Source organism: Zalophus californianus, chromosome 1 (assembly GCF_009762305.2).
Source record: "Zalophus californianus isolate mZalCal1 chromosome 1, mZalCal1.pri.v2, whole genome shotgun sequence".
NCBI lineage: Eukaryota > Metazoa > Chordata > Mammalia > Carnivora > Otariidae > Zalophus > Zalophus californianus.
Window position 1 is genome coordinate 90,810,905 of NC_045595.1, and position 27,273 is coordinate 90,838,177.

General features: G+C 46.7%; 1 long non-coding RNA gene across 2 annotated transcripts; it reads left to right on the forward strand.

Moving 5' to 3' along the window:
* The first annotated feature begins 445 nt into the window (after positions 1 to 445).
* LOC113916447 lies at positions 446 to 25,487 on the forward strand. Of its 2 annotated transcripts, XR_003517944.1 has the most exons (4): positions 15,213 to 15,487; positions 18,843 to 18,932; positions 20,243 to 20,323; positions 25,334 to 25,487. It is a non-coding gene; the product is annotated as an uncharacterized LOC113916447 (long non-coding RNA). The 2 variants fall into 2 exon arrangements; XR_003517943.1 differs by lacking the exons at positions 15,213 to 15,487; positions 20,243 to 20,323 and adding an exon at positions 446 to 640.
* Positions 25,488 to 27,273: the final 1,786 nt, after the last annotated feature.

The following is a 27,273-nucleotide window of genomic DNA, read 5'->3' on the forward strand; positions in this document are numbered from 1 at the left end:
AGAAATGTATCCCATATAGTATCTGTGACATCTTTATACTAAAAAATGATTTGTTGTTTGTCTGAAATGCAAATTTAACAGAGTGTCCTGTATTTTATTTGGCAATCCTATACATGGAGAAAGATTAGGGCAAGAGGTGAAAGCTGGATCAGCTAGGGTGTTGCAATAAACCAGGCAAGAAATGAGGGTGGTTCAGACCGAGGTGAGGGGTAGTGATGGTGAGAAGCTGTTGGTTGGATTCTAGTACATAGGGTCCCCCGTGTATTCTCTCTCTCTCTCTTTCTCAGGCCTTTTCTGTGAACTAGTTTTATTCATTTTGCAACCAAAACTTGGGAGGATGTGGGTGGGGGCCATTTGGCATAGGGGAAGGATGTGGGTTTAACCACAAGTTTCATATAGTTTTAGAGAATCCATGAAAATAGAATTAGTCACTCAAAGGTAGAAAGGAGCCAAAGGCCAGTGACAATCCTGAAAGAGCTCCTTCGCTTCCTGCTCAGGAACACAGTGATCAGCCCCTGGGGAGATGGGAAAACACATTGACAAGACACTTCCTTTTTGGTTTCTTCTCCTTAGCTTGGCTCTAGTGGACACCTCTTGGCTCGAAGAAGAGTAGAAGATGGCCTATGGGGGAATGGTGACAGTAAGTGGATCTTTGTATTCAGTATTTTTGTTCTGTACTCACATTTTTTGTTTGGAGCCAGTATGCTGAGAATGTTCTTAGAGAACAGGCCAACCTCTTCTGGACTGTTGGAGTTGGAGGAGGGGAAGGCCCCTACAATGTGTGCTAAGTTCTAGGTGTGTTACTCACAACAAGCCAGAGCCAGACATTATCACCTTCTTTTCATGGTGAGGGACTAGCATAGAAAAGTTCAGCAATTTTTCAGAAAAACTCACCAATTTTCCATCATCATTACTTGTTGAATCCAACAAAAATCACTTCAGTGCTAATGAACTGAGAGCTTGAGAGGAGAAGATATGGCAGCTGTATGGTTTCTATTCCATGAAGTTTCAGACCAAGTGTTTGGTCAACAGGAGACCCACATAAACATAATCCTTACCAGCTGGCTTCCCTCCCTGCCTGCCTTCTGCTTCATTCCTTCCATTGTTCAGCAAAAGTATATTGAGCATCTTCTACATGCCAGTTTTGTGCAAGGCCCAAGGATTCATTGGTAAACAAAAACCAATCTGTGAAGCTGAGGTTTGAGGGAAGAGGGTAGTTCATCAGGTCAGGGGTGAGAGATGGGGAAACTGTTTGGTGAGGAAAGCTAGTGCAAATGCTCTGTGGCAGGAGGGAGTGTGGATAATACCAGGGGGCGGAAGAAGGCTGGAGAGGAGACAAGCAGATGAAGGATGCTGTGTGAGGGTGTCCAGCAGGTCATGCTTAAGGACTTCAGTTTTTATCCCAAGAGCCAGGAGATGCCATGGAAGCACTTTACGCAGGACTGTGACATGATTAGCTTTGCGTTTTGAAAATATAAAACCCAAATGTCTGTCATTAGAGAACTGGTTAGATCAGTTAAGATACATCCATGTGGGGAATACCAGGCATCTCTTCAAAAGAATGGATATAATAGCATGATCTCTAAAAATATTGTTTAAAAATAGGACATACAGACACTGTGCATTGTATACTATCATTTGTGTGGGAAATACATGTATATAACGTTGATTCTTGTTATTAATGGTAGTTATGTTCTATAAAGTTGCCGCAAACACTGAATTTAGCAGATACTAAACTGTTGCTCCCAAGAGAAATACAAGGTTAGGTTCCTGCCAACCTTGGTCACAACATTTTCATCAATTGACCAATACATATATAACCTGATTTTATGTGTTTTTGCTTAAAAACATCTTATTTAATATATACTGTTGATTTATAAGCATTGAACTCACAGCCAACAGCACTAGGGCTCATGCCTGAAAGAGGCTCATCCAGCACATGTATTTTCTCCAGAAGACACATCATAGCCCGCCTGCTTGTAGCAGCACCAGACGACACTTTAGCGCTGCAATTGCAGGCCATTTTAAACAGCAAAATCATCAACAAAAAGCACAAAAATGTGAAAAACATGACACTGAATAGACTGTAAAAAGGACAGTTATTTATAGTATGAGAGCCGAAACCAGAAGGCAGAACGCTGCCTCGTTTGACCTCAGCTGAGAACCTGTGTTGGGCAACTCAAATCTTTCACATCTCTGTAAAAGTCTGCAGAGGACTGTGGACGTGCTTGAATATTGCTGTCGGGGTTAAAGTTTATCAAGTAGGTGAATTTGCAAATAGGGAACCTGTGAATATGAATGTCAGCTTTTTAGGGAAAATAATCTCAAACTTAGACATACATTGCAAAAATAAAAAAATAATACAAGAATATTCATCAATACTTTCCCCAGATTCACCTATTGTTAACATTTTACCCCATTTGCTTTATGATTTATGCCCTCTGTCCACCTCTCATATACAAACACACACACACCCGTTTTTTTTCCCTGAATCATATGGGAGTAAGTTATATCCATAATGGCCCTTTACCCCTAAGTACAGCAGTATGGATTTTCTAATAAGGAATTCTCTTACACAGCCACAGTACACTTATACCAACTTTGATAACTTTGACATGAATACAATGCTTTTATCTAATCTACCAGCCTTCTTAATTCTGGAACACATTTACAGCCTTTCTTTGTGTTTTGTGACATTGATGCTTTATAACCACCACTTTTTAAAAAACAATATTTTGGGTTTATCTGACGCTTCCTTATAGTCTGGTTATGCATTCTCCCTCAGAACGCTGCATAGGTGATGACGTACAATATATTTGCACGTGGAGTATCTGTGGAGGGAAACTAACGAAACTAGAGACAGGAACTGTCTTTGGAGAAGCCAACTGGGAGTCTGGAGGAGAGAATGGGGAAGGAGAGTGACTTTTCATTGTATACACTTATTTGCATTGTGTACTAGGTGTATGTGTAGTACCTTTTCAAAAACTAAATTTTTAAAAATCCTGGAAGGTCAGTGGGTCTAGTATTATCAGCCCCACCCCCCCACATTTTCCATAAGGAGAAACAGGCTCAAAGAGGGTAAGTGAGCCGCAGGAAGCCTCCACTCTGGGCCCATGGGCCCTATGGCGAGTGCCATGCCCGCTGTCCCTCGAACTGCTTCTCTGAAACTAGGCAGGTGCAGGTTGCAGTGAGTGCTGGAAGGGAGTGAGGAGACACCTGAGCTGAGTGCAGAGAGGTAGAAGTTAGCCTGTAACCAAGGGTCCCAGGACTAGGGGATGGAAGAAGGGAAGGGGAAGCAGGAAGGAGGGTATTTCAGACAGAAAGTGGCTTGGATCCAGAGGGTAGCAGGCTTGTAAGTGTACACACCTCCTCAGATCTGCAAAGAAAATGGGATCTTCCCTAGCAGACCCGCCCTATTGTGTAGTGGGGAAGCCTGGGCTTGCCTCTTAACAATAGACCGTCTCTTCCCACTCAACAGTCTCTTTTCAACTGGAGCGTTCCATCTACTTGGAGTTGAACTCCCTCATGTGGCTGGTTTCCATAGACTCTTGGAAAACACTGAGCTCTGTCCCTTTCCTTTCCTCTCCTCAAGATGTCATCTGGCTATCTGGGTAAATAAGGACCCTTACCACATCCACTGAAGTGGGGACCCTAGTATCCTTGGATCCTCTGGACCTCTGCTGTGATGACGAGAGGGGCATCGGCTCCTGTCAGTTAACATGAGAGATGAGACTGGTCCCATATGGCTTCCTGGGGCAATGTGCTGCCAGGGCCAGCAACATAATTTGCAGGATTCAGGGTAAAATAAAAACGCAGGATCCCCTTGTTCAAAAAGCAGGAAAAAAGGTACTACTACAGGTACTAAAATATTAAAGTGTTCCTTTTTCTTTTAGGTCTCTCTCTTTACTTGTCATGGTGTTTTTTTATTTGCTATTTAATGACATTTTAAGTAAAGGAAAATTGAAATTTCATACTATTAGTATGACCTTTACCGTTCATCTTTATATTGTGCAATGCCAGTTTTAAACACAAAATCTGAAAGCATTTAACTCTTATGCAAAATCATAGGAATTATACAATTTATATTTTATAGATTGGGCATGCATTTGTATTTTACTCATACCTTAGAGTGGAAACATTGTACAAAACCAGCACTTCAGTTTTACCTCTTGAGGTGATCACATTGTACCAACATTCTCTACCTTCACCTCACTGACTGGTAAAGAGGGGCTGAATGTCAAATGAACTACGGGTTTCCCTATCTTTTATCTGTCATCATTTTCAATGTGAGTGATTGACTAATACAGGGAAGTAACACAAGTAAATAAGGATACAATAGGTCCTTGGTCCTTTGTGTTTCTTAGAATGCCACTGCCTTCTTTCTGCATTTCAAACAAGTTCTGGTTCGGATGGAAAGCGTGTCCTCTTGGAGCTGTCAGCTCCTGTTTACTCAGACATGGACATAACATGCTTACCTTGTCCTTGCTTGGAATCTTGCTGAAATCCCACACATTGTGCGTGCACTGGAAATCTGTGCTCCCAGTACATTGCAAACACTATATGCATATGCAAATTGGTGGCAAGGAAGAAAAAGCACGCATATTGCACATCCTACATAAAACCAATTAAAAATTCAAAACAGGAAGAGCAAAGAATTAAATTAATGCTTGCATGGAGGCCCAATCAGAAGATTGTGGGGATCTGAGCACACGATAAGCATTTTATGAAAGATGTGTAGCAGGCATGACCTATGTTGTATTAGAACAGGGTCTGCAAGGACTAATGTCACACATATCGCACATATCTCCTCTGCTCATGTACACGCTCTGTTGTCCCATTGAATTTCGCTTACAAAATACAAGTTCAAAGACAACGTTATTCAGAATTTCAAATTGGTGATAGTCCATCTTTAAAATAAGTGTGGACTCTTCTGAGTGAGGGGCTTTAGGCAATCGCACAGGCCACACGTCCACAAAGCTGGGTGCGGGGAGGGCTGCCCACTTCTGCTTCCTCCCTGCTGGGTGTGGTGGATAGAATGGTTCAGCTTCAGTAGCCACCTTGGGACCGTGTGTGTGTTCTAAGCCATGATTAAATTGTGCATTTTTAAGCTACTATAAAGCCAAACCTAATCCTATCTGATATAGCACCTTTGTGTCCCTTCACCTGGGATACCAGAACTTCTGGATCCCTTGCAAGCCACTTGGAAGCCATGAGGAGCCAGAGATGGGACCTCTGGCTCTAATATCCAGCTATCCAGCTAACTCCCTCTGTGGCTGCTGAGCCATTTTTCTGTGCCACGTCTGAAGTGCCTTCCTGTGGTGTTTGCCTTGGATGACAGGTTGTCAAACTATATGGCCCATGGGCTAGGCACCTGTCTAATAAATAGAAATTTTAGGGGTGCCTGGGTGACTCAGTTAAGCATCTGTCTCTTCATTTCGGCCCAGGTCATGGTCTCAGGGTTGTGAGATGGTTCTCCACATTGGGCTCCACACTGGGCAGGGAGCCTGCTTAAGATTCTCTCTCTCCCTCTCCCTCTGCCCCTCCTTTCCCTCCACTTGCACATGCTCTTGTGTGTGCGCGCTCTCTCTCAAAAACAGTTTTACTAGAACACAGCCACACTTACTCTTGTAGATATTGTCCGCGGCTACTTTGGGGCTGTACTAGCAGAGTTGAATAGGTCCAAGATAGCAGTTACTTTTGGCCTTGGAAGATTTCACTAGGAATGCCATTGCTTCCCCCGCCCCCCTCGCCCCCCACTCCCCCCCCCCTTCCCCGCCCCACCACCACAGTCCATCTAACCCTGAGGGTTTCACCACCTTCCTCCTCTTTTTCCTGTTACAATCCTTCAGGCCAGAGACTCAGGCTTTCCAACTGGTATGCTGGTAAGTATTTAACAGTGGGCTCTCTGGGAGGACAAAAAGCCCTCATGTATAGTGTGTGACCATATCTGTGGTGTAAATATTCCCACTATGGCTAATTTCAGGCTAACAAAACGCCAATGAGGAGTTGGAAAGAGAGAAAGACAATCAGCCCCAGGGAGCAGTTAAATACAGTTCCAGTATATCACTGCAGCCACTTCCTTTACATCTGGCCTGGGCTCTTAACCCCAGTTTTACGTTTAATGGAACCCTAAACTCTAATCAGCCAGGCCTGCTTGTGCTATACTAATTACAGCTGAAGGAATTTAGAGAATTTCGTTTCCTGGCTTTCAGCATGATTTCCCCCTCTACTTTGTGAAGGTTTGTAATATTTACATTCTGTTCTGTTCATTTCGTTGCATGTTTTGTCTACAGATTGAGTCTAAGATATTAAACCCCATATAAATCACATTACTTAACATATAATTACAATGTTTTAATTGTGTAAATATTGTTTGCTGCAGAATCAAGCAGTGTGACTGGAGCTCTTAAGAACAAAACAGCCTTAGATTACTAAACGTTTGTAGGTCAAAGGAGAATGTTCCAGGCATCAAAGTTCAAACTAGTATGGGTTCATTTTCTTTCTATGTTTATATTGCTTCTTATACTCAGCTTCCACTTTTTAAAACAAATCTCACATATTTCTTTTTAGATTACTTTGTTTTAGTGGGACATCTTCCTGAGTGATTTCTTCAAAGACGTGCACGAATGGTAAATTTTCTGCTCTCTGGATTTCTGAAAATATCTTTATTGTATCTTCACTTTGGGTAGTAATTTTGCTAGCTATAGAATTGCAGATTCAAATTAATTTTCCTGCAAGATCTGATGTCAGGCTGAATCTCATTTCTTCATATATAAGCTGGTTTTTCTTTCTGGAAGTTTTTATGATTTTTCTTTTTATGCTTTTAGTTCTGAAATTTTATCCAAGTGCGTTTATTTATTTATTTAGTTTTAAAGATTTTATTTATTTGACAGAGAGAGACACAGCGAGAGAGGGAACACAAGCAGGGGGAGTGGGAGAGGGAGAAGCAGGCTTCCCGTGGAGCAGGGAGCCCGGTGCGGGGCTCGATCCCAGGACCCCGGGACCACGACGCGAGCAGAGGGCAGACGCCTAACACTGAGCCACCCAGGCACCCCTATCCAAGTGCATTTAAATGTGATATTTCTTTCGTACCCTCATTGGCCCTCTGTGGGTCCCTCAAAAACACAAAACTAAAATAAAACATGTATTTGGTTTAATGTCAAAATGTATTATGAGGAAAAAAAGATGGCAAGAATACCACTACCCAGATAACTCCAGTTAACAATTTTAAAGCATAAAATAATACAATATCATGCAAAGAGTGAAAACAGTTCTGTTTTACTTAACAAAATCCGCTTTCCCTCATTCCACTTGTAGCTGTAGCATCATGGATCTAACCAGTACCTTGTTGATGGACATTTCAAGTTTTACATCGCCAGAAACAATAGTGCAGTAAACACCGTTGAACTGTTACTGGTATCTTGACATGCTTTAATGAATATATGCAAGGAAGAAATTCCTAGTAGTGACATTACTGGAATAGTGAGCAAAGACATTTTATTTATTTATTTATTTTCAAAGGTTTCATTTATTTATTTATTTGAGAGAGAGAGAGAGAGGAGGAGCAGAGGGTGAGGGACAAGCAGACTCCCCGCTTAGCGCGGAGTCAGATCCAACGAACCTGAGATCATGACCTGAGCATGACCAACAGTCAGACGCTTAACCTACTGAGCCACCCAGGTGCCCGGAGTAAGGACATTTTAAATTTTGATCGTATTTTGCCAGTTTCCCCCACAAAATGTTTGCATTCTCAATAATATCCAAGTGTCTCATTCACTTACTAATACTAGGTATTATCCAGCTTTCTAAGTATGGCCAGTTGGGATAAGCGAAAATATTGGTGTTTTCCTATGTATTTCTTCAGCTGAATGTCTGGCTTAGGATTGTTTCCCGTGTTTATCGGCCATCTGAATTTCTTTTCCTTAATTCCCCATTCATGTTCCTGGCCTCTGTGGACCCTTGCTTGGATGATTTGTGTTTTTCTTTGCATGAGGAGAATGTCCTTTGGTTATTTCCTCAACCGTCTCCTCCTGTTGTCTTGTCTTTCTCCTGCATCCAGACATCTAGATTTGTTCTTGTGTCATTTTATTTTTATCTCGTATGTTCCATCTGTTGGTTTTTACTCTATTTTAAAGGAAATGTTTTTCAACGTTACTTTCCACATTCAGCTTGTGTTTAAAATTTTTCCATTATTACTGTTCAAAAATTGAAGTAGTGCATAGGTTATTTTATAAATAAAATGTGGCTTTATGGTTTATTGATAGCACTCTCCAGCAGTTTCTTGCTCCTGATACCCTTTCCTAAACCTTTTAGCTATTTTTTTTTCTGGTATGTACTTCTGTATTTCTCAACTCTAGATATTATCTTTCGACTTTGTATTATAGAAGGTGAATGATTAGCACTCATACCATCTCCTTGCCCCCACCGCAGTTCTCTCCATCCTGCTGTGATTGCTATGACCAATTTTTTCGTTAAATTATTAGTTACTTTTGGGGGGATAAATATATGAGTATAGTTTATGGCTGAGCCAAGGAGTTCATTATGGTTATGTTTTCTTTGTCTCTTTTTTCCCTGAATTTAATAATTACCTTTAAAAAAGATTTGGCTTAGTTTTATACGTACCTTTAACTAAAGCCTTCTAAACCCTCCAAAAGGAATTGTAAAAGACTTGAATTTGGACGAGCCCTTTTCCGTGGATTGGCTCCTTCCTTTGTTTCTCTCCTTCTTGAGGTTTGAGGACAGAGCCAAGAAAGACAGGACCAATGTGTCAGGGAGAGGAGAGAGGCAGGAAAAGCCTGGGGGCCTGGGAATGGAAAAACAGATCCACAGCAATCCCGGACTTGGAGCATTAGGACTCTGTTGTCTAACCTCAGAATGTCTCCACAGAAACATCTTCAATGGTGCGTGGTTCCCAGCCTGTCTCCCACCCTAGCGCATCTCCAGGCTGAACAGCTGTCTTGAATCTTTGCAGGAGAGATATAATTTTGAAGCAGTGTTACTTTCCGAACTAGCAAGAAAGCAGAGACATTGAAACACCAACAATTTTGCATTTATCTTAAAGGATGATGCTGGGGGCAGAGAGAATACTTGATGGTTCCTGCTTGGTGAAGGCAAAAGTGGGCCAAAGGCAGACCCTCAATGCCACTGGCCGGGCAAATGAGGTAAGATGGGTGGGAGAGAAAAAAAGCCCAAGTCAAGAGAAAGGGAGGCTTCAGCCTGGGCAAGAGACTGCCCTGACCTCAGCACCCATCCTTCTCTACCCCTAATCTTGTGAACCCTGCCCAGCACATAGTAGGTGTTTAAGAAGTACTTTAAGCAGGAAGTACTGTAAGCTCAGTGTGCCTCTCAAGGGTGTTAAGATGAATATCCATAAATCAGAGGTAATTTAAGGGCAGGATGCGGAGCACAGGAACAAATGGTCCATGCCTTTTGATCTTTCAGTTCATCTGGACAAATGTGTAAATTCTTCCAGACGGTGGAAGGACTGAGAGTCCCATAGGGGCCCTACCAGGTGTTGGCAGATCCTGTGTACCTCTCTGGGCCACCAGCTCCTCTCTCCTTCTCCATTAGCAAACCTAGGTGAGGCCCACATTCCCTTCTGAAGGTGGCAAAGAGAAAGCTGGAGAACACTCCGAGGTTACTAGCTTTCCATAGAACTGGATTTCAGTTGGAGGGAGTCCCAGTGATGAAGCAGGGGTTGAGAGAGTGCCCCTCATGCATTTTTCTGGCTTATTCTGGACTATGCATGCAGGCCCAAGCACATTCTACAGAGCTGAATGATGCCATACCTCTGTCAGGCCACCTGAGTAGAAAAATCCTTACTCTGCCAGGGCCTGGCTTTGTGCACTTCTAATTATTCTGTTCTGGTGACTGCAGGGAATACAATGATTAGTCTGCAGACCACCAGTCTAGACTTGCCCCTCACCATCCCCACTGGGTAAGAACCAGCACTGGTCTGTCTCTATATGAAAGTGTCTTGTGATGGGTGTTTGTTCAATTTCGTCAACTCTGCCCAGCACATTGTAGATGATCGATAAGTGATTGTTGTTTGAGTTAATAAACTCTTATCCTGTCTCAGAGTTTAATAATTCTGCAGTGTGATTACAGGACTAAGTGACACTGGCTTCCCTTTTGTCACCACGGCTCCCTTCTGGGATGTGCACTGAGCATCTCCCACAGCCCGCTGCCTTTCTACTGTGTCCGTGCTGTGCACCTACATACACACCTGCAGGCACACACACATAGGCTCACGCTGCCTGCACCTATTCTGGACACGTTCACTGCTCATCGATACCTATTAGCGCAGAAACACATGTGTTCCTGCTTAGGATCTCTCACTCTCCCTCCAAGGCTGTGCCTAGAGACATTTTCCAGGTGCTTTTAGATGTCTAGAGGCATCAGTATCAATCATCGTGACTACCGTCATAGTGCAAGTCCTTCCTAGGTACTGAGCACCATGTACTAGTTTTCATTCATCATCTCATTTACCCCCTAGTGGCAGCTCTAAGAAGTAGGTCCGCTTATCCCATTTTAACGCCGAGAACACTAAGACTCACAGAAGTTAATCTGCCTGGGGCCACACGGATGAGTCCAGCTAGAAACCCGGGTCTTTCCCACCCAGCTCTCTGCAAATAACCATGATACTTGACCATCAAGGTGAGGGTCTGGCAAGTCTTAAAGCAGGAGGGATGCTGAGGGTCTGAGGCATGGTGCATCCTGGCCACCAGGGGCTGCTGTTTCCCCACGATGGCTCCTGGAGCCTGGCTCCCGTCCCCCCACAAACCTCAAGAATGCAGTCCAAGCTTGGACCAGAGAGCCTAAGGGAGTCCCCCAAACTCTGTGGGCCGGCCCCACCTTACCACGGGCCTCAACACGATCTTTAGGCTGCCAAAACCCCAATCCAACAAAAGGGAGCACGAGGAGGTTGTCAATGACTGCAGATGCCAAAGTAGAAGTCTAAACTGGAACATGAGATTGTTCTGCCTGCCAGAACGTCTTCCAGGGGTAGGGGTCTGCCTGCCTGGTTTTCAGGGGCTTGACTAATGGCTGGGTCCTCCTCCTGAGAGAGGAAGGCTGGCTCCCAGGGTGGGCCCCTGGGGGAGCAGGATCCAGTTAGGTCAGCCGTCTCCCACTTGGGTATGCAAGATGACGTTGGAGGCACAGGAGGAAAATACTAGAACTTTTATGTATGCATTTATATTTTCAATCTGAAAATAAGAATACAGTTTCACTAATATTTGATATCCAGACTGGTGCCGCCTTGGCTCCCTCATTGGGTCATACGTCCAGTAGTCCTGTATTAACAAAGAATGAGTGGTGCTCTGAAGAAAGAGTGGGGCACTGTCTAGGACCCAGTATGGTTTATGTGTTCCTGGTGGACTGGACTTATAGAGTATATTACATAATTTAACTAAAGTAAACCCTTTGGCACAGACAAGTAGATGTTACAGATTCCTCTGAAGAAACCAAGGTTTGAAGTTAATACTAACAGTACCTGCATGAGTGAGCCAGAGACAGATCAGTGACTGAGCTGTCACTTCTTCTCCTCATCTGAGCTCTTAGCTGCATGGTGACATAAAAACAATGATAGTCGGAACAGATCTGACATGACACAAATCTCCTAATTTCAAGCCTGTCAAAACTTTTGAAGTTATAGCTATTATCATTTATGATGAGCCTTGCTACAATATCAAAAAGAACTGCCTTATATCAATAGCAGCTAGTGATAGGAGGGCAACTACATGATATACCAGGGTGCAAGCAAAAACATGTTTGGAGGCTGAGGTGAAGGTTGGAAGAGCTTGGCGATCGCTGGTGTGTGTGGCTACCCACAGGTCAGCCTTCCTGTCCTGACAATTCTTAGATAAGGGCCAGAACGCTGGGTTTGGTGAAGATTATTGCTGACACTGCTCAGGTGCCAGACATTGGAACTATGAGCCTTTGCGATTTGGTTCAGATTCCAATGGAGGCATTTTAAATCGGGTGGTTTTTGTTTGCTTCTGGTCTGCCTCATATGTGTCCAATTCCTGTAACAGGAGGGGGAAGAAGAGGAGGAGAGGGGGAGGTGGTAGCCCTTTGTTGTGTGGCCTTCCTCTGTGCTCACTGGACTATGTCTATTTTGTGGGACTCCCAAGGGTCCACCCTGGTTTTCCCAAGGGTGTGCCTCTCAGCCCCACTCCCTGCATGCTTCCTTTCAAGGATACATTAAAAAAAAATCTTATGGGATTTGTCCAAACCTTGACAGAGGGAGAGTTCATTCTAAGTGGACTTACTGAGAACAGAGGTTAGTTCACCTGTATCAGTTCTTGTCCAAGAGCAGTCCAAAGACCAAAGGCATCAGGATTCCTTAGGACAGTTTTTAAACATGCAGATTCCTGGGCCCTACTTGAGACCTCCCCACTCAGAATCTGTGAGTGAAATACATTTTAAACAAACCCTTCCCCCGCAACCCCCACTAACTGGTGATTCTGAAGCACACTCACATTTAAGAACTATTACTGTATATAACGATACTTTGGGAAGCTATGGTTTTTCAAAGAGTTTATTACTTCAACTCATTTTTCTTAATATGAGATAGGTAGGGCTTATAGCCTTCTCTTGATTTTAAGCACAAAAATGGAGTGAGACTTAGAGAGGGATCAGCCATTCACTGAAATGTACCAGAGGGTACACGTGCTGGACACATATGTCGTGGGGGGGGGGGGTGAAATGACAGTCCACACATCAGTGAAGAGAGCCCTGGCCTACAGCAGCTCCATGGCAAGGGGTACATTTCTTTTTCTTTCCTTTTCTTTCTTTCTTTTTTCTCTTTCTTTCTTTCTTTCTTTTTTTTTTTTTTTAAGATTTTATCCATTTATACAGGCAGATGGAGAAGCAGGCTTTCCGCAGAGCAGGGAACCCAATGGCGGGGCTCGACCCCAGGACACTGGGAGCATGACCTGAGCTGAAGGCAGATGCTTAACCGACTGAGACACCCAGGTGCCCCAAGGGGGTACATTTCTGAAGCAAATTCATTCCTGAGACCAGCTCCCTGCTTGGGCCCAGTGGAAATTATAATCCCACTCATCTTTACCAAGTGACCTCAGAACTCAAGGCTTAAAGGCTAGCCAATCTAACCACAATCTAACCAATCCATGGAGATTTTTTAGCAAAAAGTCAGCACAATGGCATGTTGGTCTCAGAATACTAAAGAGGACTCTGGAGTAGAGGCCATAGTTAGAGCTTCCTCTTCCAGCAGAGCCTTCCCCCTGCCCCGTATCCCCTGGCCAGTCCCAGCTCTTTCAGGACTTCACTGGAGAACAGCCCCTCCCGGAAGACACATCATGCCCACACTCTGCCCCAGCCTGGCCCGGCACCCCTTCCCAGTCCTCTCACAGCACCCTGGGCCTGCCTCTACCTTGTTGCTTATCATACTGTGCTTCATAGGCCAGGCTGGGTGTCTGCCTCCCCCAGTGGGCAGTGTCTCCAGGAGGGTAGGGCCTGGGTTCAGTAACTGTCTGTAAAATGAATATGCTCATCACTGGGGCCTCTCTTGCAGCTAGCTTGAGTAGGCTGCCAGTTAGGAAAGGACCTCTGCCTTTTCCTCCTCTAAGAGTCTGAGAAACCAACCGAGCAAGGTTGGCTAACTCTCAAGCCTGGCCACCAGTCCAGCTCTCCTGACTCCCCACCCTTTCCTGCAGCTGAGCCAAATGAGAGTTTGGCTTCTGCTTTCCCACCTTTCCTGGCAACATTCACAACCCTCCCTGATGAGGGTGAGCAATGCAAGTTCCAGGCATGCCTCGCTTGATTGCTGGCTTCCCAGTTGTCACTTGAACCACAGGGTGAGTCCCTAACTGGTGGTGGGATGATAAACATGCAAATTTCTGTAGGCAAAGTGTCAGGCTGCAGCTTCTTTCCCACTCGGAAAGATACATGTCAACAAACTGAGAAAATGGGTGAAAACCATTTTCAAACCATACCTTCCCAGCACTGTCCAACATTCCCAGTAAGCAGGTATCTGGGGAGCTAGCTGTCTGCCCCCTCATGCAGAAATAAGTAAACAGTACACACTCCCTCCTGCAGAAGTAAGTAAACAGACCACAGCCCAGCCCTGGTCTTGGGTAAAAGCACTTCTTTAGTTACTCCTGTCAGTGGTGTTTAATGCTGGATGTGATGTATGCTGGAGTGGTATGTATGAATGCCGTGATGTGAGTGGTTTCTACACCAAGGTGGAAACCATCACCCAGGGGGAGATTTCAATTTTCTTGGGCTTCAACTGCCATCAGTAGCAGTGACCTCCGCTAAGGGACAATGCTGCTTTTCTCCACTGGGGGCCAATGTGCAGACCTACACACCTGCTTGGCCCATTTTTTCACAGTGTCCACCTAAAGCCACAGGGACTAGGGACGGGCTGCACTTCCTTCCCCGCGGAGCTGCGGGAAAAGTCACTGTGTGGGCCCTGGGTTACTGGCCCAGGATGAGGTTTGCAGCTCCTTCATCGAGGTCTCTGGTCCCAAGGTATCTGTGGGTAGGACACGACATACAAGGGTGGGGGGTTCCTGCAGAGGTGCCAGAGCACTGGAGAAGATCAAGGCCAGCAACCTGGGTATAGAATGGGAAGCCAGGAGAGGAAGTAGCCTTGGAGTTGGGATTTTGCTGTTAGGGCCCCGGGGAGCCACTGGTTTTCGCCTGATTTGACTGGCAACAAGTAAAAAACAAAAACAATAGCGGAGTAGCGAGGTTGCCAAAATGGAAGCCACAAAAGGCGCCCTGGAGTCCTAATATAGTGCCCGGAAGGTGGAAGCTTCCCGGGGAAGAGGGAAGAGGACATTCTCAGACCCATTAGGGCCGGCTGCGTGCCGCTGGAGAGCGGGGGAGGAAATGCGGTGGGCGGGAGCCAGGGGCAGGGAGTGGAGGGTCGGGACGCGTGCTCACCTCCGGCTGCCCCACCGCCAGGGGGCGCCCTCACGGGCTGGGGCCAGGCGCGCCGGCGGGCGGGGCCTGGGGGCGGGACCGGGGGCGGGACCGGGGGCGGGCGGGGTGGGGCGGGGGCCCTGGCTGCGCTCCCGTAGCGGCCGGAGGAATGCGGCCTTTGGCTCGTCCCCTGTCCGCATTCCTGCCGGCCCTGGAATGTGAACAGCGTGTTCGCTACGCGCCCTGAACGCACAAGTTCGGTCCCCTCCCGTCGGAGAACGCCAGACAGCGGCTTCTGCGGAGAGGCCCCGTGTCTGCCACCGCACCAAACCAGCAGCGCGTCCGGGTGGAGGATAGGGCCCTGAGAGCTGTCAGGCCCCCGGGCAGGGGTTTTGAGACCAGGTGTGGTTTAGAAAAGGAGGGAAACCACAAGCCGTCTACTGAGGCACCGAGAAGGAGACGGGACCGACCCTCTCTACCACCAGCCTTAAGGGGCACAGAATTCAGACTTTAGGATGTCTTTAGGGCATGTTGCGGATGGCAAGGCCTGGAGAGAGGAAGGTGATCCAGTCGGGGAGTGACTGAATACCCAAGAGTAAGCATTTCATTCATTCGACAAATAGTGAGCCTCTGCTCTGTGTTTGTCCCTGAGCTAAATTCTGGGGACACAGAGGTGGATAAGGCATCTCCTGACCTTGAGGAGCTGCCATTCTGATCCTGGAGACAATTGCTGAAACACGCAGGGGAACACAGAGGAATAACCCAGATTGGGGTGGAGATCCAGGAGGTCTTCCCAGGGGAAGCTGCAAAAGGACCTGAAAGGCCAATAGGAGTTGGCCCCAAAGAGGGTGAAGGGTGTTCTAGACAGGGGGAATCTTGCATGCGGAGGCCAGGGGAACACAATGGCTCCCAAGCAGAGTCTGGGCTTGCCTTCCCTGAAAGTGCCTCCCAGATGACCAGCTGAGTTACAGCAAGGATCAGTGTCCACCTCAGTCTGCCTGGTACCGGTTGGTTTATGGAGCCCTATTCTGCAGGAGGCCATCCAAGAGGATTGGGACTCTGCGTGCTGCCTAGAAGTATTATGGAGACTGAGAAATAAGACCCCTAAAGCATCTGGCACGAAGCCTAGTACCTAATCGGTGCTCAATAAACATTGGCTGGTCTTGGGGCGCCTGGGTGGCTCAGTTGGTTGGGCGGCTGCCTTCGGCTCAGGTCATGATCCTGGAGTCCCGGGATCTAGTCCCGCATCGGGGTCCCTGCTCAACAGGGAGCCTGCTTCTCCCTCTGACCCTCCCCCCTCTCATATACTCTCTCTCTCTGTCTCTCAAATAGGTGAATGGATCTTTAAAACAAAAACAAAAACAAAACAAAACAAAACAAAAAAATTGGCTGGTCTTTCAACACCTTGCTTAATTCACTGACTCCTCTTCCCTTCAAGGCAACCATTTCTGCCTCTGAAATGGGCAGTGGTCCTCCAGCCCTTCATTTCTGAGGAGGTGCCTGGCCAAGGGGTGGACACTGTAGGTCTGGTCAGGGAACTTCCTGTTTTCTTGTCCTTCCCCGGTTGAGGAGGGGGAGCATGCGGGAGATAAGACAGGTGTGGCTGGCCGTGATGAAGGCCCCAGAATATATCTGGGGAAACTGGTGCTGCAGGTGTGGAGGGTTGGGAGTGGAGAAGGGCCTCCCCTGGAGGTGCAATGTGGGAAGGTGACCCTTGGCTGAGCATAGGATGAACAAAGCAAGGAGGGTCAGGGCCAAGAAGGTTGGACTTGGACAGCAGTCCAGGGAAGGAGTGATAAAGCCTGATAGGAGCTGAAGGAGGGGAGGACAGAAAGCAGCGCTGGGAGATAGAGACTGAGGAGGGAGATGAGACCTGCAGGGTGGGGCCAGGGCTCCAAATCCACTGCTAGATCTTCACCTTGGGTGGGTCAGGATGGATCTGCGTGCACATGGGACGCTGCAGGGGATCATAGCCTATACGTCCCAAACATCCCTGAGTGATAGAACAGGAGTGTTTACTTGCAGAAATTCCTTATCAGCCCCCCCCTCCCCTCAGGATTGCCCTGGGACCTAAATTCTTCTGTACAGAGGAAAAGTGCAGGCCTTGGAATGGCCTCTCCAGCATTGTTCCTTGGCAAACACAGGAAGATGGGTTTCCTTTAGTTTTGTGGTGCTGACATCTGAATCCGGACCTCTTCCCCAGCCTTTGGGGTGGGGGCAGGGAAGCAGAGGACCAAGCAGACCATGGAAAATAAATAGCCACCTCTGCTCCTCTGACTTAGTTCATGTTCTTAGAATTTCCTCTCTTGGATTCTGGCTTTGTTATTTTAGAGTTCCGTGCATTGGTTTAGGGCTGGGAAAATCCCTTACTGCTGTTGCTATGGAGAGACAGCTCCACACTGGAGCACTGTCTTGGTGCCCCAAGAGAAGTGGCCCAGCCAGTGGGCCTGCAGCCCAGTGTCCAAGGGAGCTCCTGAGTCAGCCCGTGTGAAGGAGGCTCTTGGGGCTGGGTGTGGGTGTCTCTGCGTGAGCATGTGCTAGTCCCACAGTGGGGATGTGGCAGTGTTTTGGTTCCAGCTGTCTGGGCCAGAGCCAGGCCAGACTAGTGATGGCTCCACTGGGAAATGGTGGGGACCTCCAAAGGGGGCTCCAGGTGGGCCTGTGCAGTGCATACACCGAGAGAACTCGCTGGCCCACCAGAGAGCTGTCCCACGCCCACGTGACTCAGGCCGTCTCCTCTCCAGGGCTCTGTGTGGTGGACACGTGGGCTTCCCTGTGCATCGGGGCTTGTACCTCTCCCACTCCTCTCTTGACACTCCCCATAAGAATGATCATCGTGGTGCTTCCTTCCTCCACCAATTCATTTGTGCATTCATTCATTCAACAAATATAGCTATGTGCCTACCAGGTGTCGGGCACTGCACTGGGTGCTTGGAGATACAGACAAATGAACAGGAAACATTGGAACAATCTTAGGATCCCAACAATTTAGTGATACAAAGTATGGACTGCTCATCATGTGGCGTAGGCCTGGGACCAGGGTGAAGCCAGTGAGGTTCTTGCCTTGGGTGCAGAACATAACAGGTGCCAAAACCCACCAGAGTCAAGAGACATGATATTTTAACAGGTAAAATCAGTCCATGGTGAACAAAAGAGCAAGATTTTAAATAAAGAGAGGATCTGTCACAGTTCTACACTAGTCGGTTGGGGCCAGAGAGAAAGCAAACATCAGTGCTACCGATCCTGTGTTCCGAATTGAATGTAGCACTGACAGACTATCAGACAAGCATTAAAACATGTCATGGAGGTTAGCTTATTGGCATAGAAAGAAGCTCATGGCATACAGTATTGAGTGAAAAATAGGCAGTTACAGAACCATATATAAAGTACAGTCCTATTAAAAATATGTTCAGATATTGGAAGTTAAAAGAGCATAACCTGAGACATGAACAGCTCTTTTCTCTCCTTTATGGCCTACTTTTTGTCTTGTCTGTGTTTCCTGGTTATTTTAACAGCGAACCTATAATACTGTATGCTTTTCTTAAAGACATTTTAAAAACAACCCCAAGAGAATTACAGCAGAGCATGCTAGTCTGAACAGCAGAGCTAATCGCGGGCTTTCTGACTTGTAAGAGCCTGGAGGACTCCCCGGATCCACCCCTTCTCAAGGCTGGCGAGGGGGAAGGCCCGGGACGGCCCCTCCTACTTTATAGATGAGAAAGGCAAAGCCCAGTGAGGTGAGGGGAGTCAGAGAAGAGCACCCATTTGGGGCGAGGTGGAACCGGCTTTTGCCTGCAGTCTGTCTGCTAGAATCCACAACACCCTTAGCATGACGTGCTAGCATCTTGCTTCCCAGCTTCTTCTAGGCTGAGCTTCTCACTCTCTATTCTTTGTGCTCAGTTGCTCTCCATTGACCGACCTCTTCCATGGGTGCTTTTCTCTTTCTACAGAGCAGACATCCCGGAAGAAAACCTGTAAGAACTATCTGGGTAGATGTGACTGGCCCCTGTCTGGGCCATCAGCTGATGACAAGTGGCCTGGTGAGTGACTGAGTGAAGGAATGAGAGAGTATTTCCAATGTTATGTTTTCTCTCTGACCTCCCTCCTCCCACCCCACCCCGGGCAGACTGGCATGAATCATAAGCAATTCTCTAAAGCCCCCATCTGCCTGGAAGTGCCTAGTGGTATTTCCCGGAGTTCAGAAGCCATTGGCCCTGCATGCCAGTAGGCTAAGCTATTCCCCACCCAGCCACAAACCTGTTGCCCGTCCCCTGGCGAAGGCACTGAGAATAGTGTTCCAGGCAGATGTGCTGCCTCTGGAAGCTGGGGCCATTCTGGGATGATGCTCACACAAGCCTCGGAACTGAGACCCTCCCGAATGCCCTCTCTGTGACTTAGTAGGCTTACCATCTTAAGCATCATGCCGGTGGGGACCAACATAGAGACCCTTTCTCTCCTGAGAGATGGGTTCCCAGGCTCTAGCCCACCCTTAGCAGCGTGTGGTTTCTGCTTGTCTGTTGAATGTGGCAAAGCAAGAGTGCCCTTCTTTGTAAGTGTGGGTGTGGCGGATTGCATTTCCCAAAGACAGCCCTGACGGTATTTTCCTTGCCACTATAACTATGGCTGTGTAACTAAGTCATGGCCAGTGGCATGTCAGTGGGATCAGCATGTGGAAATTTCTGGGGAGTTCCTTTCAAAGGGAGGTGGAGTGCCCTTCTTGTCCCCTTCTCCATCCTGCTATTCGTAATACAAGATGATGGCTAGAGCTCTAGCAGCCTTCTTGGATCATGAAGACTTGGGGCGGGGGGAAAGCTCTGACAAATAACCGGAAACCCAGATGCTATGAAAGAAAAGATGAACACATTTAACTAGATTAAAATTTTAAACTTTTTGTGGCAGAAGATAACACAAAGATGGCAGATAAAGAGAAGTGGAAACTGTATTTGCAAAGTAGTACAAAGGGTGCAAAGAACATCTACAAATTGCTTTCCCCAGACAAGAAAAAGATAAATGACCCAATGGAAATACTGGCAATTTATGGGAGAGCAATTCCATATATATATATATATGGAATTGCTAGTAGTGAAATGGTTAGGGCAGCTTGAAAAACAATGAAAAGGATTGGTAATACCTATTGCTAGTGGGCCTGCAGAGAAAGAGATAGTTACATACATTGGTGATAGAAACGTGCATTTTTATAGCCCTTAAAAATCAATCTGGCAACATCAATGAAAATTATTATATAAGATTAATAATTTTATGTATTGTAACTTGTATAAATTATGTGTGTATGAGTATATTTTGATCACCAATCCATTCTTTATCATCTGTCCTTAAATACCTATCCAAGATAATGATAATTACTGCAGCATTGTCCAGCGTGTCCAAACTTGGAATCCAAGTGAATGTCCACTCATCAGCAGATGGCTGAGTAAGTTATAGTGCATATTTCCATTTCTAGGAATATTAGACTGCCATTAAAAAGAAGGAACCAGAGCTATATCAGTGGTAAATTTTCATTAGCTATTGATGAGTAAGAAAAGCAAGAGGAAGAAAAACATATACAGTATTTAGCTAAAACAGTGATTTAAAAACCTATGTTTTTGTTCATTTGGGTCCTCCAGGAATCAGTCACCAGAATGGGATCCAACTAGCAAGAGGTTTATTGGGGAAAACTCCCATTGGTAAACAATGGGGAGTTTGCTAGAGGAGGCTGAGAGAGTCAGGCCGAGAACCACAGTGCTGTTCTAAGAAAGTTTCTGCAACTTGGATAGGGAGTCCTTGAACATAAGTCCCAGGTTCTTGGAGTCCTGTGTCCTGGGAACAGGCCTGCCTTCCTGTCCCTGCCCTGCTCAGTCACTGGCTGGGGAGGCCTGGCCTCAGTGCAAACCCTACAGAAAGAGGTCCAAGAATTGTATTCTGCTACGTAGTCACACATATGGGTGTGCTTGTTTATGTGTGTGTGTATCTACATATGGATATAAGTGTGTATATGTATGTGTACATCTGTTTGTATACCTGTATATAGAATCATAGAGACAAGTATATGGAAGGATATGCACTAGGTTGCTACCTGGGTAATGGGCTGGCGAGGCTTCCTACACACACACACACACACACACACACACACACACACACACACACACACACACGAAAAGAAGAAAAATTTGCGCTAAAACCCCCTTAAATTCCAGACTTACTTCCAACTGCCTCTATCCGAAGAAGCATGTCAATGCTAACGCAGCTGAAGAATGAATTCCCGGGTCTCCCCCAGTCCTGCGCTGACCCGGCTCCATTCTTCCCACAGCCCTCCCCGCTCTGACTCCCGCTGTCCGTGCCTTGTTGTCTTCCTGCCGGAGCCCTTTAGGCCCCTTTCTTCACGCCAGGCGTTCTGGAATCTCACCACCACTTGTCTTGCCGTGGGTCTTTTTTTTTTAATATTTTATTTATTTATTTGACATAGAGAGAGAGAGACAGAGTGAGCACAAGCAGGGGGAGTGGCAGGCAGAGGCAGAGGGAGAAGCAGGATCCCCACAGAGAAGGGGGAGCCCGATGCGGGACTCGATCCCAGGACTCCGGGATCATGACCTGAGCCGAAGGCAGTCGCTTAACCAACTGAGCCACCCAGGCGCCCCTTGCCGTGGGTCTTTCCTCCTTTATTGTTCTAGCTACTTGACAGGCACTTAGCTGATGTCCTTTGGTCCGGGGCCATTTTCCTGTGATATTTTTACATATCATTTCCTCCTGCTCCTTCCCTCTGTGCTGGCTTTCCATGCAGAGGGCCTTCTGATTAACCTTCTGAGTTTTCACATCTTTTCTCCCCTGTCCTTTCTCTTTTTATTCTTCTCTCTGGATGCTTTTTCTTACCGCCCAATCTTTCCATTAAGTCTTTTCTGTTTTTATTTTAGAATCACAAGTTTCATTTCTAAGAGTTTTTTTTCTCCTCTGCCTTAAAAAAATACAATTCTGATCTAGTTTCATGGAGGCCATTTTCTCACCTCTCTGAAGATGTTATTGACCTTTTTTTGACGTTTTCTTTTACTCTATGCATTACCCGTTGTCTGCTTTTATTCTGTTTCTGTGTTGTGCTTTCTGTCTTTTGTGTTGGGGGTTTTCTCCAGGGATAGGTGACTCTGACATATCTGTTCATAATTCAAGAGGGGAGCTAAGAAAGTCTAACTAGAAACTCTGTGTGCTTAGGTAGAGCTGTGCTTCACTGGAGGGTGGTAAGAAGACCCAGGGCTTGGTTTGAGGGGTCTGTTTCTCTGAAGCCATCCAGTTTCTTCTGAGGATGGTATGGTCCCCTGGTCCACGTGGGTAGGGCAGGCGTCACTGGGTGGCTGGGTGGCGGTGGTTGGGGTTGTGGGGGAAAGGAGTTGGTAGGTTTGCCCTTCACATGTCGACTCTCACTCAATCCCCGGTTTTCAGTGCTGAGTCGTCTGCCTCCCCACCCTGTTGTGCGTGTTGCTCCTATATCTAGCATCCCTTGGGTTTAACTTCTCAACAGTCTCCTCTGGATGACGGACCTAAGATAGCCTGCTGCCCAGTTTGTGAGGGAGGCAGGGTGTAACTGCTCCTGCTTTCTACTCTAACACCTTCCACCGCGCCTGTGTCCTGATTCCTGAGTCTCTTGGGTGTGACGGGCAGGCTTCTCGTGGGTAGCCCCACTGGACTGGCACTTGGCCTTCAGCTTGCCCATCTGCCACTTACTTTTCTTCTTTTATTATGCATGAACACCTTTCATCTCTTAATTTCTCCTCCCTCCCTCATCTGGCTAAGTGTCCTTGTCGGATTATGTATGTATTTTTGGGTCATCATATATACGTGTTATAATTTATTAATTATATATTGATATAATATATTATAATTATATAATATATAATTTATATATAATATATATGATATAATATATATATTATTCTGCAATTTGCTTTCTTCACTCAACACTAGGTTGTGGCATTATTCTTACCAGCACATTCAGGTCTATCCACCCCCTGGACTTATTTAACTATCCCCCTGTCACGTTGACATGAGGCTTGTCCTGAATTTTCCACCCTTGAAAATAGGGTTGCTGGGAAAACTTCTTGTGCATCCTCCGTGGGATTGATGTTTCGTGCACCCTGCTCTCCACCCTGACCCTCAGTCCACGGGGACCCTGCCACTCCCAGCTGGATCTGATGCGCTCGCATGGGGTCTCTGTGGGGAGGGGTGCGAGGAGGAGTCTGGAGGCTGGCTCCCGCCCTTCCGGAAGGAAAGGTGTGCAGGAGGATCCCGGTCAGAGAACCTGGCTTCCCGGCCAATCGGCCCATCGGAGTGCCCGCCATTGAGTCACTCTCATTATCTCTACTTTTGTAGGGAGGAGACCTTGCCACTGCGCCCGGGGCAGCGTGGTGAGTCAGAGAGGAGGCTCTGGTCCCACAGCCCCCACCCTCCAGTCCTGCTTCCCAGGCACCTGGCACAGAGATGCCATTAAGAGGGTGTTCAGGCTTTAAGAGGACCTGGTGGCCTGGGCTGAGGAGGTCTCAGGGTATTGATTTATTTGTCAAATAAGTAAGATAGCCACAGACTCTTTAAATTCTTGGATTCAAATACAGTAAAATTGCCCCTCACATTCCTGTTGCACAGCCAGGCAGCCCCTTTTATTAGAGGCAACTGGCACTAGTTTCTTGTGCATCAAGAGATATTTTAATGAAAAAAAAAAAAAGGGAATAAAGGCCCATACTTCCTTATCTGGAACCCCTTGGGGCAGGTGTTTTTGGGAATTTAGAGGTCAAGGAGTATACAAACCCCAACAGAGTCTGTAATAAAACAAGCTAATATTTCTGCACCAAGTAGGTTAAATAAAGCCATAATCAGCCTTAAGTGACTTCAGGTCCGTTCAGGTTTTCTACCAAATGTGTTCGTGCCAAATTTATTTTTTTTAAAAACCACTTTGGTTTTTTTTAGAGATTTTCATAGTTGAAAAGAGAATTGAAAATAGAAAATTTCCTAATTGTGGATAAGGCAATGTGGACTTGTGTTGATGCTATTCCTTATTTAAAAACTTCTGGTAATGTTCTCTACACACTGGATCAGTGCTAAAGAGCTTCTTTGCCATTATTTGGCATCCACATAGTATTGAATTATACATAATTAATTTAACCTGTTTAGGGATATTTGGACTATTTCCAGTTTTCCCCAGCTGCATCAGTGCTGCAACGAATAACATGGTACACTCGTTTAGCACATGTGCAAGTGTATCTGTAGGATACATTCCTAGCAGTGGCATTGCTGGGTCAATTAATAATAATGATAATTAACATTTGCATGGCATTTACTAAGAGCTGGGAACTACGGTAAGTGCTTCACAATAATTAATGTATTTTAATCTTCAAAAGAATCTCCAGAGGTAGGTACTACTATCATCCCATGAGGAAAAGTGAGGCAGGGAGGAGTCAGGTGACCTGGACAGCTGGGATTTAGACCATGATGCTTTGGCTCCAGTCTGTTCTCTGAACCATTATGTTTTCCTGCCTTTTGAAGGTCATGGGAATTTGTAACTGAGAGGGCTGTCACTAAGTCGTCTTCCATCCAGCTTTACCGAATTCACATTCCCACCTGTGAGTGTGCTTGTTTCCCCACCAACACTGTGCTGAATCAAACTTTTTGATATTTGCCAATCTGATAGGTGAAAAATGGTATCTCTGTGTAGTCTTAACTTGAATTTCTTTTACAGTGAGTCAGGTTTAGCATCTCTTCACCCAAGGGCCATTTGTATTTCCTGTTCCATAATAAGCCATCCATTCATACCTTTTGCTCATTTTTCTGTTTGGTTACATCTGTGACTTATGTTGAGCTTTTTCTATCTTAGGAAGATGAGTCTTGGTGATTCAAGTCATACAGATTTTCTCCCAGGTAGCAGTGAGTTTTGGGTAGAGTACTGTGAGGAGATAAATGAAGGGAAGGGGTTCAGTGTTGGGAAGTAGAGGGAGGGAAAAGATAGACAGGATCCTTGGAGACAGGTGCCCTTTGTCCAGTGACGCAGGAGGGAAGGAAGGTGATGGATGGAGAGAGTGAAGGGGATCCCTTATGGACATGGGACATGGGGCTCATGCACACCAGGTGTGGCCCACTCAGACTGGAGGCTGGGAGAGGATGGGCTCCATGGCAGACAGGAAGATTTCTCTCCAAGAAAGGACTGCCCAGCTGCAAAGCCATGGTCAACTGGCAGCCTACAGCTGTGGGTTCCTGCAGGGTCCACTTAGCTTTCAGACCAAATTTATGCTCTTCTTGGGGTGGCCTTGGCCAATAACTGAGCAAGGTGGTGGTACAAGAACCCAGCAGTTTCCACGTTTCCACCCATCACTGGACCCCTCTAGCAGTCCCTGGTGGACTGGCAGAGATGTCAGGTCTCACGGCAGTCTGCAGGCTCCAACCCCGTTTTTTCCCTCTTCTTTCACAGGGGTTACCTCCTCCACCCCGTAAGTCAACTTGAACTACTAACTTCCTCTCAGCACCAGCTTCCTGGAAAATGCAAGCAGCCCAGACTTCTAAAACCTTTTGGTAAAAATTGACATTAAGGAGCCATTTCTCTGTTTTAAATAGTCACTAAAATATATTTCATATTGTTTGAGTCTAGCTAAAGATTTTCTTGTTTGTTTTCTATGTGGTTGTGACTATAAATGTCCTTGGCCTTGGACATAAGTAGAAATGTTGGCCTGAGAGTGAAGGCAGCTGAGTGTGGCACTGCCAATATCTGGGGGACTCCTGATCTCAGTTCAGAGGCTGGAGGAGCCAGTGGAGTGGACGGTTTGAGTCTGGGGGTGACTGCCCAGGTGGGCCGGGACCTCTGGAGGGGTCTCTTGGGTAAGGTATGTGGGACCACCTCCAGTGCTGGCCCCAGGCCTGAGAACACACCTGAAGGCATGGGGCCCAGAAAGATCTTCCCTGGCAGCCACAGGGGGACCTGACTATGCCAACATTTGCCCACAGCCTTCCTCTGGCCCAGTCACCTGCTGTCATGCCCTGACTGATGTCTACCCTTACGTGTCACCAGAGGGACCCCATCATACCACCTCCTGGTCTTACGCTTTGGATGGTGAATCCCGGAGTCCACCCCCCTAGCCTGTGATTCAAGGTCGATCCTACACTGGCTCTGGTCCTCCTTTTCAGCCTCTTTTATCTACTCCCAACCTTTATCCTCTTCCTTCCACACTCACAGGATCACTGGCCATTCTGAGAACACAGTAAGCACTGTGCCCTCTGCTAGTGTCTCTGCTTGGACCACCTTCCTATTTCTCTCTACTCCTCAAGGCCTAGATGGTATATCATCTCCTCAGATGTGATGTATTGGGCAGGGAGGGCGGGAGGTAGAGAGGAAATTAAAAGTGTGGGCTCAGTTCTTCAAGTTTCCTTAAGGAACTGCAATAAATATTCCAAGGGCTCTTCATTGGAAAGCACCCCATCCCTGCAGCACCCTGTGGAAATGCCATGGCCTTGGAGAAGCTCGGTGCAGAGACTGGGCCGCACGAGGGCAGGTCTGTATCGTTACATGTACACTCCTGGAAGACAGCCTACCAGGCATTTTTTTGACCTTTCTTCCTGCAGCCATTCCCATCCCCTGCTGCCCACCATACTCACCTCTGTGACCACCATCATTGATCAACATTAAAACCACTAACTTGTATCAGACATTCTTTCAACTCTCTCACCAAGATTGCCTGAAGTGTTGAAATACAATAGTATGTAACTGAGCCCCAAAATACTTATGAAGCAACTCCTACAGGCAGTGAGTGGTGGTAGGTGATAGGTCGGTGGGTTACAAGGAAACATAACCTACCACAGAGTACTTGCCCCATGGGCACCGGTTACCGCATTTGTACACAAGGCAACTGGTCAACCGATGGCTATGCATGGGAAGTGACAGAGGTCCTAGGGAACAGGGGACCTCAGGACCTCAGAGGATGTGCTCACTGCAGCTGCCACAGCCAGGAAGGGCTTGCCTCAGGACGGGGTGGGGGGAGGGGCGGGGATTGGGGTGGGTTTTGAAGAATGGCAGCAATTTGAGAGACTAGAGAGCAAGGAGGGCCTCTAGGGAGAAGGCGGCTCCATGAATCACTCAGGAGGAGTCCTGTTTATTTTGTTTGATAAGCCTGGGACGCATGAGCTATCTCTTTTAAAGCACGGGTTCTCGACCGTGGCTGAATATTTTAGTTACCTGGAAGCTCTAAAAAAACACTGATCCCTGAGTCCTACCTCCAAAGAGTTTGATTGACTTGGTCTGGAACACAGCCTTGGCACTGGGGGTTTCAGAAGGTCAGTCGGCAACCTGTGACGGGCCGCCAGGGCTGACAGTCTCTGGGCGGGCCGGCAGTGTGAGGCTCTCCGCCCTGCAGCCGTCAG